At 33.9% G+C, this 21,241-nt stretch overlaps 1 protein-coding gene across 5 annotated transcripts in view; it reads left to right on the top strand.

The window, feature by feature from the left end:
- Window positions 1-21,241, top strand: part of LOC128173701 (zinc finger protein 27-like) — a 48,808-nt gene that overhangs the window by 20,353 nt on the left and 7,214 nt on the right. For 2 of the 5 annotated variants that reach the window (XM_052839373.1, XM_052839379.1), the window contains exon 4: window positions 9,789-10,643. The gene's annotated coding sequence lies outside the window, so the exon portion shown is untranslated. Of the gene's footprint in view, window positions 1-8,238; window positions 8,775-9,788; window positions 10,644-17,670; window positions 17,835-20,541; window positions 21,148-21,241 lie in introns of those variants that run through there. The other 3 variants (XM_052839381.1, XM_052839388.1, XM_052839385.1) reach the window with 3 other exon arrangements.

Below are 21,241 nucleotides of genomic sequence, written 5' to 3'. Positions count from 1 at the left end.
GATTTTTCCCGCCTTCCTTCTGCACTTTCCTTGCCAGCACAAGCTTTTCAATTTGACTGCATTGATTTCTGCAGTTTTTGTGACACAGGCTTGAAGCTGTACTGTAGACCTTTAGGACTTCTTCGGCATCGGCTTGGCTTGAAGTATTGACGACAAACAGAGAGTTGCCATGGCTGTTCATCTAAATAGAATACCACCCTTGTTGCTTATTACATGTAAAGTGTTTATTTTACCTCATTGAAATGAGAGTTTAGAATTTTGAACGTCTTATCTTTGCAAGGACATGGTTTTTCTTTGTTGTTTTTTTTTTATTACCTTTCCTAAGGTGCAGTACAGGTAGTTTAAGATAAGAGTACTGCATTGATACAGTATGAGCTCCACTGCATTATTTTCATTGGTTGATTTCTTTGCATCCTACCTGTAAGAAGTAAAAGTATGATAAAAATGACTCAAAGAATTAAAGTCTGATGCTGATGACACTAGGCTTCTCCTCTGAAAAGATTTGTTTTGAAGGTATGCACTTGTTGTTTTCATGGTTCTGCTCTTTTTCATAAATCAATATTAGTTGCAATTTTCTTGTATTGTTGAAGTTTTTAGTTTTAAAGTACATGAGGTATCAACATTTTTCTGGTTTATAAACTTTTATTCATTTTTTTTTTGGGAGGGGGGGGGGGGGGTGTGTGTGTGTGTGATTTTCCTTCTTCTTGCCCAAAGATTGGTTTGCTGCTATGTATAAGTTCTTTATTTATTCAATAATATAAAATCTTTCCTCAGATTAAATTTAAATGATGTGTTTTTATCTACTTATGTTATCAATTAAACAATAAATAATGCCTTTTTGGGTGATCCATGCTGGATATGAAGGTGGGAACATTACAAACAAAAATACATACCTGTGTTAGCAGTTTTTGTAAATTTTATCTTATTCATATTCTGCATCCTTTCTTAGATTGCTGAAGAATTTGACCAATCAATTAACTGGTTAGAATTGGATAATGTAGATTTTAGCCCTGTCAATTTTATATAGCTATGAATTACATTTAATTTAAGTAAAAAATAGAGTGATCGAATCTGCATACCTTGTGGATGCAAATATAATGGTTTAAAATCCATTCAAAATAATCCTAATTAGCATGTTTTTTGCAGCAATAATAAAATTTTGAAAAACGTAGCTCATAATGTTTTATTGAATGCATAGAGTTTTTAGTGAATGATGACAAGAAGTGATTTGACCCATAAATTGCATTTTTAAATCCCTCAATGTTATTCAATCAAGAAATTCTTGTCAGAATGCTAGAAACATAATACAAGTACATTGGTTGATATGTTTGAAGTTGGAATCTTCTACTCACTAAGATGTACACATCTAGAATGTTTTGTCTTGCTAGTCCTTGAGATGCTTTGAAGTCTTATACTAAAAAATGCTGCAATTTGATAAAATTAACAGCTTTTATTTAATGTGACGTATTACATGAAGATCATCTGCTGTATTTATCAGATTGCCATGGTGATGCATGTAGGTCTTGATTAATGATGTCTTTTCGGTATTAATGTTTTAATTTTCCTAACACATACAGATTGTTTTAACAAAGTCATGAGTTTTTGTTAACAACTTCATAACAAGTTTATTCTAAAATATTGATAGATTCAAAAAGCCCTCTTGATGAACTGCAAGCACAAAAGTCTAAAGCAGCAGTTGCAGTCCTTCTGAAGAGGGCCACAATGTGAGCATCAAGCCTAGAATATTTAAAGGCTAACATTAATAGACACTTTATAGAGTATTTTTGATTATTACACAATGTATAGATTATTAGGTTTGTAAATACTTGTATTAATTAAGAAGGCTCGAAGGCTGTGGCCATTTTCAGACTGTATTGATCTCCTAAGAAGAAGAGCACTCTATAAAAACATTGGAAAATACCCAAGTTTAGACAGTAAAGAATATGAATTTTTTTTTTTAACATAATGATGGTTTATAGCTAAACAACTCATTTTATACAGTTTTAGGCAGATCTGATGGTTGATTTGTTGACCATGCATTCAGCCCCCTTAAGGTTGAAATTTATTGTGAGGTTAAGGTTGAAGGTAATAAAATTACTTTTTTACTTGGATTCACTGAAACTTTTATTTGAATGTTATCCTCTGTGATATAGCTTGCAGTGGCAAAGGCACAAACACATGCTACAAAGTGTGACCAGTGCAGAAGATCTAAACGTGTACAGTGTCAAAGGGAAGACTCTCACAGTTTGAAAGTAAATTGTTGTATGCTTTCTTTGCTTTTGAAAAAAAAGGTGTTCACAGTTATTGCTCCTGAATGCTTGACATTTTTTACGTTCCGCATAAAAACTTTGCCGTCAAATACATTTAATTACTGCTGGCTTATGATGGGTGGACAGAGTGTTTGGGATTTGCATTTTGTTGCTCACAGTAAACATAAATATGAAGACTTTTTCCTGCTTTTTGATTTGTAGCTTGTGTAATTGGGAAGGGATCTGAAATTTTATTTACATGAATGATGTGCATACAATCTTAGACCACAAGAAATTTTGGTTGTTATTTTACATAAAATGAAATGGTTATGAAGATTAATCATAGAAAATACAATACCAAGAATGATTGTGAATGATTGATTAGTTTACGGTTCCGCTACATGACATATTTATATTTAGGATAATTCGAACATGAAGGAAGAATTACCTATTCAATTCAGGTGTGGAAATTTGCATAAAACTTGCAACTGTTTTTTATAAGTTAAAACAGAAAATGCTAATGAGACGGGGTCCATTATCGTGACTCACCATTAGTTAATTGAGACATCATAAGCGTAGAGTAACGTCTTGATGTATATTAATATTTTATTCATGACCTCCAATGTGCAGCCAGGTAATTTTTAGACCTTTTAGAAGAGTCTTTTTTTGTGTTTCATTATGGCGCTGCCCATTTCAGGTAAGCTTTGGTTTTTATCTTATAAGCCTCTGTCAACTCTCATATAAGAAAAACATTATATATGCCTTGCTTAATACTTTGTCAATGTAGATTCAAATACAGAATATGCTACCTGTATTCAGTCACTGTTATGACTCTAAATTACTGGAAAGATAAGACCTTTTTATAAACTACGTATTTATTGATAGAGATTCAGTGAGCGAGAAATGCCGTCTGTAAAGCTGTCCGGTGGTGTATAACAGTTGTCCGTTTTATGATTAACCTATCACAGCCTCTTGATTTCTGTGTAGTATCCCTGACACTTAAAACAAGTACATGTACACTGCGCTGAAAAATATGAAAGCAATTAATTGTCCATGTTTAAGGACATACTGGTATATCTATTATAGGGAGATATTTTCAATATGGTGGGTGTGAAATTGGGTTTGGGTAAAAATTATATATGGTATGTCAATTGATTGAGAGAAAATTGTATTTTGACCTTGTCAAACATTCAGAGCATTAGTATGTATGATTGCTGTAAGATGGAGGAAATGTGAAGGCACTGTGGCATATGTTTATGTGTGTGCAGCTGTGGGGCGAAGAATTTTTCATCAAATACATGTTCAGCTAATAAGTCAATGGCAGAGTAAAACCAACATGTCTTTTTTTTACTTCTTTAAAGATACAGGTTAAGATCAAATGAACTGAAGAACTAATTAAAATCCACAAGGGTAAATTCTTTTTATTTATTAAATGCTTTAACTACTCTCCGACAACCATTTATAAAATTCACATTTTACAGAAATGAAGTCATTGAACAAACTTGCATTAAACTTTTAAACTTTTGAACTTGGCCGTTTGTTGGAGATTCGACAGCATGTTGCAACACTGATAAGCTAGTTTTGTGAGTGTAAACCAGGTGCAAGTGTTGTTTAGGACCAACAGGTAAACAGAACAGGTCAACATTTAGATAAGGACCGGCTCCTCAGTTGTCATAGTAATTTACCTATTTTAAAAAGGTGCTGGTTTACAGTGCTCTACAACTGTTATGGATAAGTGCACTAGGGAGAGAAATTCAATAGATGTGTCCACCCTTATAAAGCCCAGCTAAACCTCTTTTTTCACCTTGTCAACTGTAAAAAAAAGTTATTAAAGTGAATTTATTAGCCAAGACATTCCGTCGATATAGACTACTGCAGAACCTTGGCTCTGTGTATTTTTATTTTTTAGGAAAGGGAGGGGTTTGCTTGTATTGATATTTCATTGGTTAATTTGTTTATTTCATTATTGTTTAATCATTTACAGATAGATAAGAGTTTGACTATTACCAAACATCACACCAGGTTTAAAATGTTGTGAGGGTGGGGGGATTGTCAATACAAAAGAAGGCACAATTTATTAATGTATTTTATTTTGGATATTTGTTACAACTTGCACATCCTTTATCTCATATATCCATCAGCTTGTCTTTCTGGGTCCATCGTCACTCTGAAAAACTAAATTCAGCTTATTCAGTTTCTATGGGACAACCTAAAATTCAGGTGCCGCATACCCCAAAAATCTGAAAAAAAGTTCTGCCTTGTACAACTTGAAAAAGATGACAGGTATCAGTTGTTTTTTCCTGCAATCACCAATTAATGCATCTTAGCATGGACATAGAATTCAAGCATATCTAAACTTAAAAGTAAATGTAATTGAACCAACAGTTTAAATACTATTTTTCTCACCCGATTTTTTGCTCATTGTTCTTTTGATTGCTTTGTTATGTAAACACCAAGCCCGTTTACTATTTAGCAAAGGTTTCAATGACCTACTTATATGATTTAACCAGTTAAAAAAATAATCACTTGCTCTGGGATTATGCAATATTTTTACTTTTCAGGGCAAACAACCTATTCATGTCCCTTTAAAAGCTTCGCAGAGTGCATTTTGGACAGCGTTCATAAGAGGCGGCCTCTTTATCGGTCCTATCTGACCACCCCAAGGCTCGGCCTGTCCGGTGCCACTAATTCTATGTAGATGAGTCAAAACCTCTTTGATGGATATGTCCATTTATTGAACATTTGATCCTTTACTTTCTTTTAAAAGAAATGCAATTAGTACACAGCTTTAATGGGCTACGGTGGTCAAACACAGAGACTGTGGGTTGGAGTTAGTGTGTACAGCGTTTTATCGGGTACCTGACGATCGACCCACATTACTTACTGACCACTGCATATGTCATGCACCCTGGAGGCATAGATTAATCAAGGTGTACAATGTTACCTGGTCCCTCAATACCTGGTCCCTTTGTCAGCTCTGAACGAGTTCAAATAAAACTTCTCATTCGTGTTTGCCTCAATCAAATAGCTTCTTGTAGAGAGAAGCTGTCTATAGCAAATAATCTGGTCTAAAAATTGAAGGTGATTAAAGCATTAATGTTTATCACTATTACATGGCATTTTAAAAATACCATAATTTTCTGTCTGAAGATATGCATGTAATTATGATGAATAAGTACATTATTTTTACATGTAGTACCTTCACTTGAAGTAACCTTCATATGTCAATTTCAGTACCCACATAATAAAAAACTTTCTTTCCCTCAAAAAAAATCTCATAGTTTATAGGTCAACTCAAGGTATCTGATTTTGTGTGCTGGTAATGACCTCTAGCAATATTATAAAAAAAATTCTGCATTTATCCATTGCATATGCGTCATTATTATAGAATCGTGTATAAATACATACAAAAATTATTTCCTGAACCTTTCTTAAAAAAAAAAGCATCAAATTTATAAATTCTAAATCTGCAAGATGAAAGACCTATCACATCTTGACATATAATGAGATCAAAATGTACCATTAATAATTTCATGGTGATGTATTCCAATAAAAGAATGAAGAGTAATATACATTTTTTTTGCAAATTTGAAAAGGGAGGTGTTGCCAATTGAATCATCAAGAATTCATAAAAATCAGAAAATTTATTCATTGACCTCCAAAATGCAAATGTATTGCGTATGCAACTAAAAAAGTAATCTTTCATAGTGCATGAAATAATTGAGACACTTTCTAAAGTATTTCTCTTAGTTTTTTTTTATTCCAGGGAGATTCACTATTTTGAACAAATTTATATTTTAAAGATTTATAAAGTGACAAATTTTCCTGCTAATTTGTTATAAGTCAAAGCATTTCCGTTATAATTATCCTGGTGTGAATTTCTCGATGCATGTATAATTCTTTTGGTATTGACTGAAAGGTTGATTTACTATGACTGCAAAATTTACATTAAAAGACTATAATAGAAAAAAGACATTAATACAGAGCAGTCAAATTTGCAATTTGAAAGGAATATATTTTAAGTAATTAAATTCAGTTTCTTTTCTTTATAACTAGAGAATAAAATTTTAATTGTCATGATGTTGTTGTTCTGAATTTAGTATAGGCACCAGAAGTTTTGAATTGAACTTTGCCCTTCAGGGAAATGACAAATTCAAGAATTGTGCAGTGTCAACTGAGGTGCAAGATTCTCCCACCCTATAATATTTGGCTTACAATCAATAACTGTACAGAAAACTCAACTAAAAACCTAAATCATATCTCTAGTTTAGATGACCTTTTGACCTTTACCTTGACCTGTGTTGACCTTCACCCCAACCAATCAGATCTGTTGACCCTGAAGGTTTAACTTTGTACAGGTTCCATGGCAACAGCAGTTCATAGCTAGGAGACAGTGGATAATGAAAAATGTTACAGTAAACCAATGTAATAGGCTTGAAAATTCATTATATGCTAAATCTATGAGTCAAAATACTGAATTTGTAATGAAGTTGGAGTGTATTTCCAACATATGGTTCTGTTTTGTTTCCTTTGACTAATAAGGATATTCTTTTAGAAATTTGACATTATTACTATAGAATATTACAATAGGGGAAGGATTAATTTGCACTGAAGTAGGACACTGATAGAGACTTATTAATAAATTAATAAAATTTTTAGAATTTTGGCATAAGAAATGAAAAGTTTACAAAATGTTCGCTTTGCAAAAACAAAATCACTTAACTATATCATTAGATTTTCGTATACAATTTTGTTTTAATTTCAAAATTTTCTAAAAGTTCTATTTTAATATACTGAATATTTAGTCAACATTGACCATGGTAGATTAGCCCCTTATGAGTGTGTATGAGAACTGTAATTGTAATATTAGTATCTTTGGTCAGTGACCCATATGTCATGGTAACGTGTGAAGGGTTACTGTGAACTGAGATTTTCTCGCATCCATTTCTTTGGTGTCAGTGAGCCGGGGTGTGTTACAATCACCTTGCATTGCATAAACGCATCGGGTTACGGACCTTCCTGGAGATCAATACGGAGGTAATAATGAGTTATGACGGAGTTGTAGAAGTTACGTGCTGCAATTCTTGTTTGTAAGAACAATGATGATATTATATATGCATAATTGCACTGAATATTAATCACTAATTCTTCCTCACCAAAGATATTAAGTATAATCATATCAATTTAATCAAATAGTGCCAAATTTCTGTATTTGTTTTAAATCATTTTAACTTGAATTCACAGATAGGAAGCAGCATGAAAAATGCTAAAATATGATAACTGTTAGATGAAGTTTGTTGACAGTGTAGTAGATGGGGATATATGGACCATGGATATCAGATTTGTTAGTATAGCTCAGTGGTAGAGCTCCTGACTAGAGTTACAGGGGTCTAGGGTTCGATTCCCAGTCCAGCCATATGTTTTCTATGTATTTATACATGTATGTGCATTCCTTCTTTCCTACAATAACAGTTTTGAAAAGTCTCCGGTACTGTTAAGCTTTAGCTGATCTCCACTTTTGACACTTATTATGAAGTTTGACATGGTAATTTTAATTACTGATGAATTTTCTCATTACAGTGTTTCATTGATCAGTGCGTTACTTAGATAGAAGAGCCAGTAAACACTTTGACTCCATATAGGGTCATTTAATACAGTTGGTTTATTGATTTTAACCAGTTTTAACTGATTCTTTCCTGTAAGATATGCCTTCCTGCCTTTACAGGTGTATGAAAGCAATTAGACTTTTGTTATGAATTAGAGAACTAATTGGACGTTAACTTATAAAAAAGGAAAAAAATGTAAAAAAACAAAAAAAACATTAGAGGATATGACTAATTGATAGAGTTTTCATGCTCCTATATTTACACATTGATTGCAATCTTTCCTTTGCAACAAATTTCATAATACTCATATCTGATAATTTTTGGGATCTAAATTGCCTGTTAATTTAAGAATGAAAATTTGACTTCCTTATTGATGCATCAAATCCTTTTTAATAAATTTTAATAGCATATTACCGGTTTGTCATGAAATGTACATCAGTGGAAATGCACTTGGATGATTAAACAACTTCCTGTAGCAAAGAGAGAGAGAGAAGAGAGAAAGAGGAGGTCTAAAAATAAATAAAGATATCAAAGAAAAAGAAGCTTTAGCTCCATATGGGCTATGACCTTGGAGTTCAACAACCCTACTCCACTTGCATATGTATTACATCTATTGATGTGAGTTGCATATGCCTGTGTTAGATGCAGCTTTTTTAAGCTGAGAAATGCATGCTGAGTTGGAACATAAAAAGTGTTAAACTATTAACCTCTTCATATCAAAAGTATAGATTTTTTCTCTGCGCTCCACAAAATTGTGTACACTGCATGGAGAAGATGCAAGTGGAATTTGATTATACTGGAGGTTGTTTTTATTGTAGCATATGGATTTTTTCCCTGGAAATTTCTTGGAAACATTTGTGAAGGAATTTGTTTGCTTACAATTGCATCTATCTTTTCCAACCGGTTGTGTTTTGCCACGGTTTGTGCATCCTTTTCTCTCTGTTACAGCTCCACTTTCATGTTCATTGTATATTTTATGTTTTTCAGAATTTTAAGATCATTTAAAATGTTCTGTACATAGGCTTTGTGTTGTGTACACTGAAGCTTTGATTGTATGTGAATAAAGAAAAAGTGTGTTTTCAAGGGAAATTACTCATGATATGAATCTCATTTTGCAAGCTGCACAGATTTTAACTGAGTCAGTTTGATGCGTTAGATAATTAATTTCCAAAGATACCTTCCATCTGTGTTGTTTAGATGTTTGAGGTGTAAGATGTTTTTCTGGCAAAAAGGGTTTTAACCCATACAGCCAGAATAATCTGGCAACGGGATTTTTAATCAATTTTCATTTAACATAAACATTGACAGTTTCTTCCTGTGTAGAGTGCAGTTAACTTTACAAAAGGCTATTTTGTTTGTAAATCTTAGGGAGTGACCCTTCTCTCTCTCTCTCTCTCTCTCTCTCTCCCTCTCTCTCTCTCTCTTAAAACAATCTTTATTCGTTATTTTAGTCTTTTTCTTGAATGAATTAGATGATTGATGTGTAAAACCTGATAAGAATTTCTGTACAGCATATCATTATGGTTTCGGTGAGACCAGTACTTATTTCACACATATTAACTTTAGTACAGGGTATATAAGAGGTGTTTCTCCCAAGCAAAAATCACTTAAAACTGCTTAATTAATGGCTATAGTCAAGTAGTGTTGGTTTTCTCGGGGTTGGTTTTAATGGCCCAATATTAATCGTAGCTGCATGTGAATTGTTTAGGGAATTCCAACATCAACTGAACAGCAAGGAAATATATTAATTAGACTTCCAAATTAGCCCTGTGTTCTGGCCTCATCGTCTTTTCTACCTGTATGCACCGACTTCATTTGCAGTTTAATGTAATTCACATAGATAGGTATGGATTTATAGCTCTCCATGCACGGCCAGGTATAAACACCATGATAAGGTGTGTTCTTTTGTTAAAATTCCATTCTTGTCTTGCAGGTAGGAAGGATTTAAATGACCACATTATGAAAGAGCAACGCAATGTACAGCACACGGGCACTTCCAACGGACGGGATTGATTTTTAACTGTTTACAATCTCTCTGGCGTCCACTCTAAAAAAGGGAAGAGAGGGGGAACACATTGGTATCCAGCCTCACGGTCATCTGGAGTCCGTAAGAGAGACCTCGTTCTGAGGGAGAACGGTGTTCACATTGGGATATTTTTAGTCTGACTAATGACAAGTATGTGTCACAACAAAGTGTATAGGTAAAAAAAAAAATCTGGAGAGAATCGTAGGAAGTTGTAGCGAACTGGGATTCATTGAGAGGGATTGGAGTTTGTTTTTAGTGAATGTGCACCCAGGTGTGTCTGTATACTACAAACACAGCCGGCTACGTCATCCCTCTTCAAAACTTGAACTGTTCATTTTAGTAGTAGATATGTGTGTAAGTGGCATGTGCTGTGATTACTGAGTGAGCAGAGAACTGGACAGGGGTTTTACAGAACTATGTAACAGAGGACCAAGTGTTTACACTTCACCAGTGAACAGATCAACTGTAGGATTTATTGACAACCTGTGTGCAAGTGACACAGTCAGCGACCCCACAGCATGCTTCAGTGCAATTCATATGCAATCCCCTTTCATTGATGAAATAAGCAAATCAATCAAAGAGGAAGGGGCCTGCCTAAGAGATAAGCCATTCGCTATGACAGAGCAGAGAGGGAGATAGGAAAAAAGAGTGGTCACTCCATTTCATAATGACCAGCAGGGTTAAGAAAAATCGGACTCCCCGGTCCACAGTGGCTTACTTGGACAGAAGGATGTGGATCTCTTTCAACAGGCACTTTCACAGGTAAATAGATGAAATTGGAAAGAAAACAACAACAGAATAGGTTAATATGCAGGGTTAAAAACATGTTTTGTGACATTGTTCCATAGAGACATTTAACTTTCTGATTTTAGTAGGCTTAAAAAATCTTAGATAATGAATGAGATTAAATTGAAAGCATTATGCACGGGCAAAGGAAGTTAAATATAGGATTTTGGGGGATTTAAAGTCAGGTGCGTGTAAATGCAGCGCACTATAAGCTATTTAGGTCACCTCTTATCTTGCATATATACACCTACTAGTGCTGCAATGTACAAGGGAGGCACTACACAGGAAATTTATCATTCAACTCATGGATAAAAAGTTTGTAATCAATTAAAAATGGTTGTGAAGGCAAGCAGGGAAACTAGCTTTCCTTGAACTGGTTGGGATCTAGTTGTTATGGTTGTTTGAATGTTTGAGTTATCAACTGTTTCTATTGAATTCATTTTTTTTCTCTCATAAATCCATTATTACACCTTAAACAATGATTTCTCTGTCTCCCATTAAAAAAAAAAGAATGGCATTGTAAAAAAAAAACGTAAAGGAAAAAACACAACATTTAGTGCTGTTCCAGTGTGCCTCTGGTGTGCAGTCTAAAACAGGGGAAAAAATCAATAAGACATCTTCACATAGTAGCCTCCTGCTTTCTGAACATTGATTAAATAAAAACTGGAAAATCTATTATCTCGATGTAATTTGACATGCAGCTATAGGTGTTTCACAGGGCTTCATTGCTTGACATGATTGTACTTAAATGTAGACATTTACCTGCAGTATTCAGTTACAGAACTTCACGTGTAAAGTATTTGGATAACTATAGAAAATCTGATAAATGAATTCACAAGGTCATATTTACACTACAATTGCAGGATAGGTTGCACGTTCAAGTTTCTGTCGTCATGACGGAATGTATATTATTATCAATGCTATGTTTTTTAAGTATTCAAATTAAAACGGAGGGGAGGGAGTTGAAAACACTTTTATGGTATTTCTCTAAAAACAAAAGATAAAGAAAAGTGGAGCAAAAACTCCATTGACAGAATTGATTAAATTTACATCTCCTCTGAGGTGGAAAATGTTTCATGTACAATTGTACGGCCCAAGTGCACAAGTTCAGGATATAGGAAAAAACAACTTGCGCAGTTTTTACGTGAATGGATCGAGTGGGAGAGATGTGTGCATAGATCGCTTCGCTGATCACAACTCTGTAAAACTACGCCGAGAGTTAATTGCTTGTTGCGTACATTAAAATTTTTGTTCTATATGAGTGCAGCAAAATATTTATCTACAGATGAAAACATTTCTTTTGAATTTCTTGGCTTCAATTCAATCTAATCTTTAGAGGCCTAGGAAGGGGTATCTTTGCACATAGATTTGCAGTAGGGAAAAATGGCCTTTTGTGACCACACGAATGTCCTTAGCTTTACTATGTGAATTTCCTTTCACTTCTATATAGGTCATGAGTTTGCATAATTGCACCTTTTCATGAAGAGATCCTTAAGAGATTATAGAAAGAGCGTTGTTAAAAACTAGTGATGCACTAGCCCCTTGTTTAAATAATGCTATGTTTTTCATCAGATCAAATTCCTGCACAGTTTCATTCATAGAGGCCTCTGATAGTTGTGGAGAGGTGTAGGTTTCAAGTAATTTTTTGCCCCCTTATTTTTGAAGGAGTAGGTAATGGCTTGAAGTTTACGTGCCATTACACCCAATGCCAAATAAAATTGGAGAAGAATGCCTTTTCCTCCATTCTTATCTCCAACAATTTCAGTCGTGTTTACTTGAGAGGAGATGTACAGTTCCTATTTCACTCTCCTGCACAATTAAGTTTTAAGAAAGACATGAACTGTATATCTTAAATTTCATTTTAGAATTCATTCTAAAAGATATCAGGAAATGAAAAAAACCCATAAATATTGCAAAAGATTTGATAAATGTGAGTGTTAAGGGGGTGGGAGGGTGGCTTTGAATGTATAAAGTTGAACCATGAGGCACATTGTAACAAAGCCAGTTTTAAAGAACAGCAAGACAACAGATTTACAAAGCTTCATTTTTATTTTTTTTTATTTAAAGCATTTCATTTTAAAAATGAATAAGTTGTTCATTAATTTACTAGATAAGTTAATTTCACTGTTTTTGGTATGCATTGTTTATCAATTTCTTCAATGCATATATAAATATGTACACACCCACTAATAAGTGAATTAAGTTTGACACAGATAAGTACCGTACATATTATCTTTAACTATGCTATCAACTTTGAATTAAAGTAGATCACCCCACATTCCTCACCCATCCCACCCCACCACAAACAATTTAAAATGGAGGAGGTAGCACATTAAATATATCTCTAACTACATGTATATACATAAATGTAAATGCGATTCAAATCATTGCAGATCTCATTTACAATAAGATGGTGATAATTGTATGTGGATACCTGAATTTTCAAAGTATTTGAATATCTTTAGAATGGGGACAATTCTTCATGCAGGCGTGGCCTGCTATTTGTCCTCTTCCATAAGTTTCACTCGGTGTGGCCATTCACGGTTCCTTGATTAGTGTGATGTCCGTCCAAGTATCAGCTCCCAGTGTCCGCTTCCCAGCTTGTGGCTACCTGTACCCTATATAGTGTAGCAGGACTGAGCTTGAGATAGCTAGTACAAGTACTCCTGCTTCCCGCAATATAGTGTAGCAGGACTGAGCTCGAGACAGCTAATACAAGTACTCCTGCTTCCCGCAATATAGTGTGGCAGGACTGAGCTCGAGACAGCTAATACAAGTACTCCTGCTTCCCCCTATATAGTGTAGCAGGACTGAGCTCGAGATAGCTGGTACAAGTACTCTTGCTTTCCCCAATATAGTGTAGCAGGACTGAGCTCGAGATAGCTGGTACAAGTACTCCTGCTTTCCCCAATATAGTGTAGCAGGACTGAGCTCGAGATAGCTGGTACAAGTACTCTTGCTTTCCCCAATATAGTGTAGCAGGACTGAGCTCGAGACAGCTAATACAAGTACTCCTGCTTCCCGCAATATAGTGTAGCAGGACTGAGCTCGAGACAGCTAATACAAGTACTCCTGCTTCCCCCTATATAGTGTAGCAGGACTGAGCTCGAGATAGCTGGTACAAGTACTCTTGCTTTCCCCAATATAGTGTAGCAGGACTGAGCTCGAGATAGCTGGTACAAGTACTCTTGCTTTCCCCAATATAGTGTAGCAGGACTGAGCTCGAGATAGCTGGTACAAGTACTCTTGCTTTCCCCAATATAGTGTAGTAGGACTGAGCTCGAGATAGCTGGTACAAGTACTCCTGCTTCCCCCTATATAGTGTAGCAGGACTGAGCTCGAGATAGCTGGTACAAGTACTCCTGCTTCCCCCTCAACATTTGTATATAACATATCTTGTCTTTGGGTCTCAAGTTGGTTTACACAGATTTCTTACCTTGGAATTGAAGTGATTAAAAAAAGGAGTGCTGTAGGTGTTATAAAAAAAATATTTTAGATACCTTTTTCTCTGACATAAGTACTTTGTTCATTTCTTTTTTTTTTGAAATGCCATTTTGTATTGCCTGAAAGAAAATTCAAACATTATGTTTTTGGAAATTGTCCATGGTTACGGTATTCAAACTGGTTCTGTCCATATCAACACATCAAGATTCCGCAGGATTTGAATCTTGTTTTAACTAAATTTATCAAAGTAACCCTAACCAGTTATATTTGATTTGGAGTTGAAGATACTTTTGAAGTGGAAATGAGGTACTGTTGCTGAAACAGTAATGAGATGGTTTTTCCTTTTGTAGCCTTTTAAGAGACACCCTATTTCATTGAGATAAACAATAATATAAAGACCTACATTACAGTTATTGAATTGAATTGACCAAATATGTCAAAAAGTTGGTACACAAGTTCTAATACAAAACTGAGATTGTCCTCTTATTAGTGTGGGTTCATTATTTTGCATTCTCGCCTAAACTTGGTTTAATGTGGGTTCGTTATTTTGCATTCTCGCCTAAACTACTTATTACACAGTTGGTCCAGAGCATCAGCTAGTGTTCTATAAGTTGTAAGTGTACAATGGCATGGCTAGATTAATATTTATGACTAATTTCTATTATCCCAAACTTTGTATTTTGAAATCATTTCAAACAGTGATTATGATTTAGGATATAGTGACCTTCAACCATAACTATAAGTAAAAGGGTCCAATTTCACTTCAACAGTAAAATAATCAGGTATTGTAAATGTTTAGAGTTAGACAATATGCTATGAATAATGTGTATAAAATTTATTGTGTTGTTTTGCATACAAAAAGTGGCATTTTGTTTCATAAAAGGTATTGTAATACTAAAGCAATAAAACTTTATGATGGCTTCAATCTTAGCTGCTTGTTCATTGTCAAATTCAATTTGTCAAGATGGAGAAAAGATAAATGTTGATCTTATTGTGTAGTATCTAATTAAGTATTGCATTGTTGTTGTTTTCCTCTTAACTTTCAAGTGACTAACATTCTAACCTACAATCTGCTTCTTACAAACTTTGATCTCTCACTGTTTTATCAATATCAAAAAGATTCACTCATTCTTCAGATGAATGTAGTATTGCCTATTAAGAATTTTTTTTTGCAATATTTAAAAAAAGAAGACATTAGTGATTGCTGAAGATCTGTAGGTCTCTCCGGAGAAAACACATTTTTGGACAGCTTTTAACAGAAGAGTTATATTCTCCAAACTGTGCGAGATACACAAGGGGAAAGTATGTTACATATGCCAGCATGCAATACACTTTATCTTACACTAGCGGAAAAACTTAAAACTGGCGATCTGTAGGATGTTTAGTCAAATTGATTACAGTGGAATGTTCCTGTGCACACATCTGCACTCATGGTATACATCTCAAGACTCAACGGCACGCCAGAAATAAATAGAACGGGGATGAACAAAGTCTCAATTTATTAATGATATTGGAGCTGTTTACAATTGCTGTGCATATTATTTCCTTCTTCACTAAATATAGATCTTGCTTTGAAGAGTAATGAAGTGAGGCCAGAATCTTGACGTATAATGAAATCGTACATATGACAAAGCATATGCAAATGTTTATTTTTGAAATGGCTGTATGCATATTCAATTTTTAGTAGGTTGTTTTATTAGATGATTTTAGTGAAAAGCTACTAAAGAGCAAAGAGTGTTCATGCATAATAAAGTATAATTGCTTCAGAATTTTTTTTTTTGGAAAGTTTGGACAATAGCTATAAAAGAACAAAATTTATTCATGCATAGTAAGTAATTGCTTTAATAGTTCAGAGTTTTCCTTTTTGGAAATTTGGACAAAAAGTTGTAGATATATGAAGAAACTGACAGCTGATTCATGACCACTGAGTGTTAAACATGCAGCTCGTTGATCACGCTGCTTTTAACCTTGGAAAATGTTTTGTAAGTACTGCTATTTTAAAACATGTAACGTTAGTAATTAATTTTTTTTAGCTAAATTTTTATCGTTAAAAAGAAAATTTTTATCTTTAAAATTCATGAATTCCCCTTTGGCTAAAATGGTCAGGATATTGTCAGTAAACAATACCAAACATAGTCATATAATACAGAATGAAATATAGTTACTTATTAGTTAAATTTACTTTGATCTTTCAATAAACACAAATATGCAGTGCTCATTTTCTACTAATGGAGGGATACATTTGTTTTTCATCTAGTATATTATGAAGCTTTTTTCCCAAACACAAACCCCATTTTTACCTTCCCTTAAAAGAGAAAAAGGAAATTTAAAAACCTTTCCTGTGTTGCTGTTTAATGACAGAGATTGAATGATAACGTCACCATCGTGCATAGTTTTTATGACCCACATATTGCCACAAACATTAAAGGGTTTTTTTTAGTTTCCATGTACGGAACTATTCCCAATTTCCCACATCAATGTTTTAATATCTTGCTCCTCTGAGCATAAATTGTTTTTAAGAAAATGTTCCTTGATGCTGGAGAACTGTAAAGAAAGTATCTAAAATGTGTGTAATTTATTTCTGGGTTCCAGTAACTGTTATGAAATCGTTTATCTATGTGTTTTCTCCAATATAAAAAAAACGTTGTTTACATCTATTCTGCACAAATTCCAATTGGCAATCGATATATTAAATAGGATAGGAGAGGAAGGTGGAGCATATAGCATAACAGAGTAAAGTGAAGGGTGTCACCTTGAGGGAATGCATCACATTCAAATCAAATCAAACACGCTCCTTAAAAATCTTTATAAATATCAATCTAAATATATTATGGTTCTAGTTTTTTTTTCTAATACTGATTGAATTAAAGTGGCTTACACCTCCAATGCTTACTCTCTTGAAAATATAAACACTTTTGGTCTCTTGTTCTAGAGTATATCCAAGAAACCATAATGAATGGGGAGCGCTTATTGATCTGGAATTGATCAATAGAGTACGTTGTGCACTGTGAGGGGGAAATTTTAGTCATTGAGATGGAGGTTTTAATAATAAAAAAGGATGGTAAACAGTGGTCAGTTGTGTGAGTGGTCCAGCCTGTACAATTACACAGTTTCTAGGTGTCAACATGATCTGGACACAAGCAGGGGTAGGCTTTTGTGTGGGTTTTTGCAGGCCATTTCTATTGTTCAGGTGAACAATGAATTGCATTCCCTGGATTTACAAGGGTTATGTAAGAACTGCTTGACCAATACCAAAGCTTGTGTCACACATTCTTCTTTGCACTTTATCTTACTGGGGCCCTGCAAAGGGAGAGTTTTAAATTTCCAAACAATAATGAATTATTTTAAGATTTCTCACCAGTTAAAACTCTGTTTTTCATTAAATTACAAAATGCAAAGTTTGGTTAGCACTTTCATCTTTTTGCTAATTCAGGTGAAATTTTGTAAAAGCTACAGATTTCAATTTTCACACTTTGAGTTCCATGTGGGCCTCAGGGCTTTAGTTTTGAAGAAGTGTTTTTCTTGAATGCATCCAATTTATTTGCTCTGCTGCAATGAAATGGACACTCGGAGACCTTTGCTGTATGACTTCAGTGATTATTCTGCTAATCAGACTTCAGAGGTGGTTATATATTAATTGACTAGTTTATACAGAACTGCAGCATGTGTGAATAAGCAGTGTGCTGCAGGATGAGCTTTAACTGGTAGAGTTGCCATATCAATGTAAGTGCCATTTTTCCAGTAAAGTCCAACATTTTAACCCTATTTTCTGATTCATTTACTTTGATAAACAAAATATTGGGAGGAAACGTTTTTTCTTTCAATATATGTAACTATTTTAAACCTTGTAAGATTTTATGATCAGCAAATTTGTGCAAATAATAAATGAAATTACCTGTTTCAGCTATTAGCAAGTTTGGACCAATCATCTGAATTGGTTAAATAGCCCACTGTAGTTTGATACCTCAAATAGGATATAAATATATAGTGCTATAAATGGAAAATTTTACTTGGTAATTTTGTTATTGATCAGCATAAATATACATTAAATTCAATATTAAACTATTGGTAAGTAATTTTTTTTCTGTAAACTACATGTATAACAGTTTGCAAGATTGATCTTTAAGAAGCTGGGGATCTACTGAAGGACCAATCTCCCGAACTTTTGAGCTACAGAAAACCAAAGTACTGAATATTTTTGTTAAACATATAATTATTTCAATAAATATAATTTTTTTTTGGTGCACAGCAAATTTATATCCCATTTGGGACATAATAGACTGAGCGGGCTTTTCTTACAACCCATTTGGGCAATTGGGTCCTTCTCTGTTTAATATAGATGCTTTTCTCTTTTGAAGAAAAAAATAATCAATTTTTTTCTTTTGACAAAAAAATAAATCAAAGCAAGGTTAGAAGTTGAATTACGTGAGATTAAGAGCTTATTTGGTTTAACAGAATCACAAGTGAAGAACGGGGCTTGGACCTGATGTAGGGACGTTATATTTAAAATGCAGTGTGCGAGTCATGTGTATATATTTGTGTTTTTAGTAGACATCTCCGAGTGCTTTCAGCATTTTGACAAGAACATGACAATTTCCCCCTACCTTTGATTTAATGTCATTTAGTTTTTTTTCATCATGCTATTAAGAAACCCAATTTGCGTGTTAGAATTCCTTTGGCTCGTTAGAATGTGTAAGGAACTTCATTGTCATGTAAGGCCTAGATATTGGTTGGAGTTGTGTCACCCAAATAAATTTCGATGCTAAAAATGCAGCAAAGATTGTGTACTTTTTTAATGGATGTGTCACATGCCACTGTTCTGGTCACTTCTGAACTGTGTCTTTGAGATCGCTCAGTCTTTGAGATCACTCAAAGTAAATATTTTTCATTCATGATAATTTTGTTGAGTATATAATTGTTTTGACAGTAAAAAACAAGACATTAAGAAAAAGAAGAAATTATTCATAAGATGTACATATTTTGTTCCGTATCTGGATGATTGTGCTTGGATCGTTTCCTCATCACCCTTCTATCACTTCTTTTGACAAAAAATAAAGCAGTGCAAAATTTAGAGAAAAGAAATCAATTCGCTCTGCAAAAATCACTCTGGCAAAGATTAAAGCGCAGAGAACTATAACCTTGGTGGGGCCTTGTGTTTTTGTGTCCACTGACATCAATATTGCTGCAAGAGTGAGCGGGGTGAACACATATTTACTTAGGGTTTAAATTGTAAGAACTGCATTTAAATGTCCACTCCTGTTAGCCAGCGGGGAATGGTGGTCAAGGAAAAGTAAAAGTTGCCCATTGATTTAAATATGTTGGTTTACATCCAGCATGGGCTGGCTACAGGTGCACAGAGATTAATTTAAGAGGATTTCTTGGACAGTTATACAACAACGGACAATGCACTATAAGGCAGGACTTTTTGTGTAGTTATTTTCTATTCAGAAATTTAAAACTCTTGTTTTCATTTCCTCAAAGAGAAGATTTATATTTTCGTTTGGTTTAGGATTGTTAATAGTTTTTTTTTTGTATTGCCAACTTGATTACATAAGTCAAAAGTTTTAGAAGCTATAAATAATTAACCGAAAGCTTGGGCCCTCCCTCCTTCACAAATATTTTTACTACCTGGGTGATATTTACCTGAAAAATGCGGCTTCTGGTTCACCTATTAAAAACTTACTGTGATGAGTCTTAAAATTGATATTACAATATGTTGATTAAAATATATATTGCTATAATTTTCATTTTAAATGCATGTTCTGAATTATTATTTTTTTTATGCAAAACTCATTTACAGCAGATTGAAAATGTCACAAAACCTGTATTAATTGTGATTCTGCGATCTTTATTATTATAATAAGTTGGTAGTCAATTTCACACAATTTATTCCTCATTTTTTGAAGGAGATAAAAACTTTTTTTTAAAAGTCTGAATGTTAAAGAAGTGATTGTTTAATTTTACTTTCTGTTTTTATGTATGATTGCTTAACTTAATGTGCCATATTGACCAGTCGTTGGAATGCACCGAGGGTGGGAGAGAAGCTTGTCAATTTCTACAAAATAAATGCCCTGCAGATAGGGTAATTTAAGATTCAACAGATAAGATGTCTTGCTGGAATGAGAAAATCTACTGCCTTTCATGTCTCTGCTATCTTGTGAGCAATCAGAGCACTTATGTCCGATTTTTCCATATTTAGACCAAGGTCAAATTGGTCATGCCCAGTGGAGCTTCAAGAAATTGACCAGAAGACTGTACATTATCTTAGGTGCAAAATTACACCTTGAACATGGCAATTATTGGGCTCCTGAGATAAGAGTAGAAAATGAACAGTCTTTCTGATGTAGACTGATAAACTGTCATATCTGAAGGAGAAAACAAAAACTTAACACAAAACTTCTGAGAGAGAGAGAGAGAGAGAGAGAGAGAGAGATGTATTTTTTGTGTTGGGATAACATTCATTCTGATTTAAATGATTAAACTGTCATATATGAAGGAGAAAATGAAAAGATATAGAAAACTACAGTTAGATAAAAGAGAGAGAGATTGCAACATTTTCTTTTAGTTTTTTTTTCATTTATTTAGTTCACAAAAATACAGATTGTTTTACTTTGGATTTCCTTTCCATTCCCACTGTTGCATATATTTAATCTTTAAAGTTAATTGCCCTGGTGGCATAGTTTTCTTTTTTGTACATGCATATGTTAAATCTGATTTCTGCTCAGCTGAATATATGCCACACATGTTTCAAAGCAATTATGACACCTGCTACCAGCACAATCAGAATGAGCAACTCAAATCAAAAGGTGTGATCTGGTCATTACATAACTGCAGACCTGATAACAAACAGTAATTACAAGCGAGATAAACACAGGAATGTATAGATCCAATCAGCCTGGTGCATATTAAACAGTTGTAACAACTCTAGAAGTTCTTCTGTCATTTTGTCCTCGTTTGTGTTCAAACATGAAAGGGAGTTTACTCTCTGTTAATCGATTCATGGAAATATTTAAACTGTGTTCAAAACAATGAAAAAGTATGTATCTTTTTATATTTTGTGGGAAAAAAATGTTGTTGTTTGTTTTAATCTCTGAATTAAATTTAATTCATTATAAAAAGATTTTTTTAAC

This window comes from Crassostrea angulata, chromosome 1, assembly GCF_025612915.1.
Source record: "Crassostrea angulata isolate pt1a10 chromosome 1, ASM2561291v2, whole genome shotgun sequence".
NCBI classification, from domain to species: domain Eukaryota; kingdom Metazoa; phylum Mollusca; class Bivalvia; order Ostreida; family Ostreidae; genus Magallana; species Magallana angulata.
Note: the sequence above shows the minus strand (reverse complement) of the source record. Positions and strands in the feature narration are given on the sequence as shown.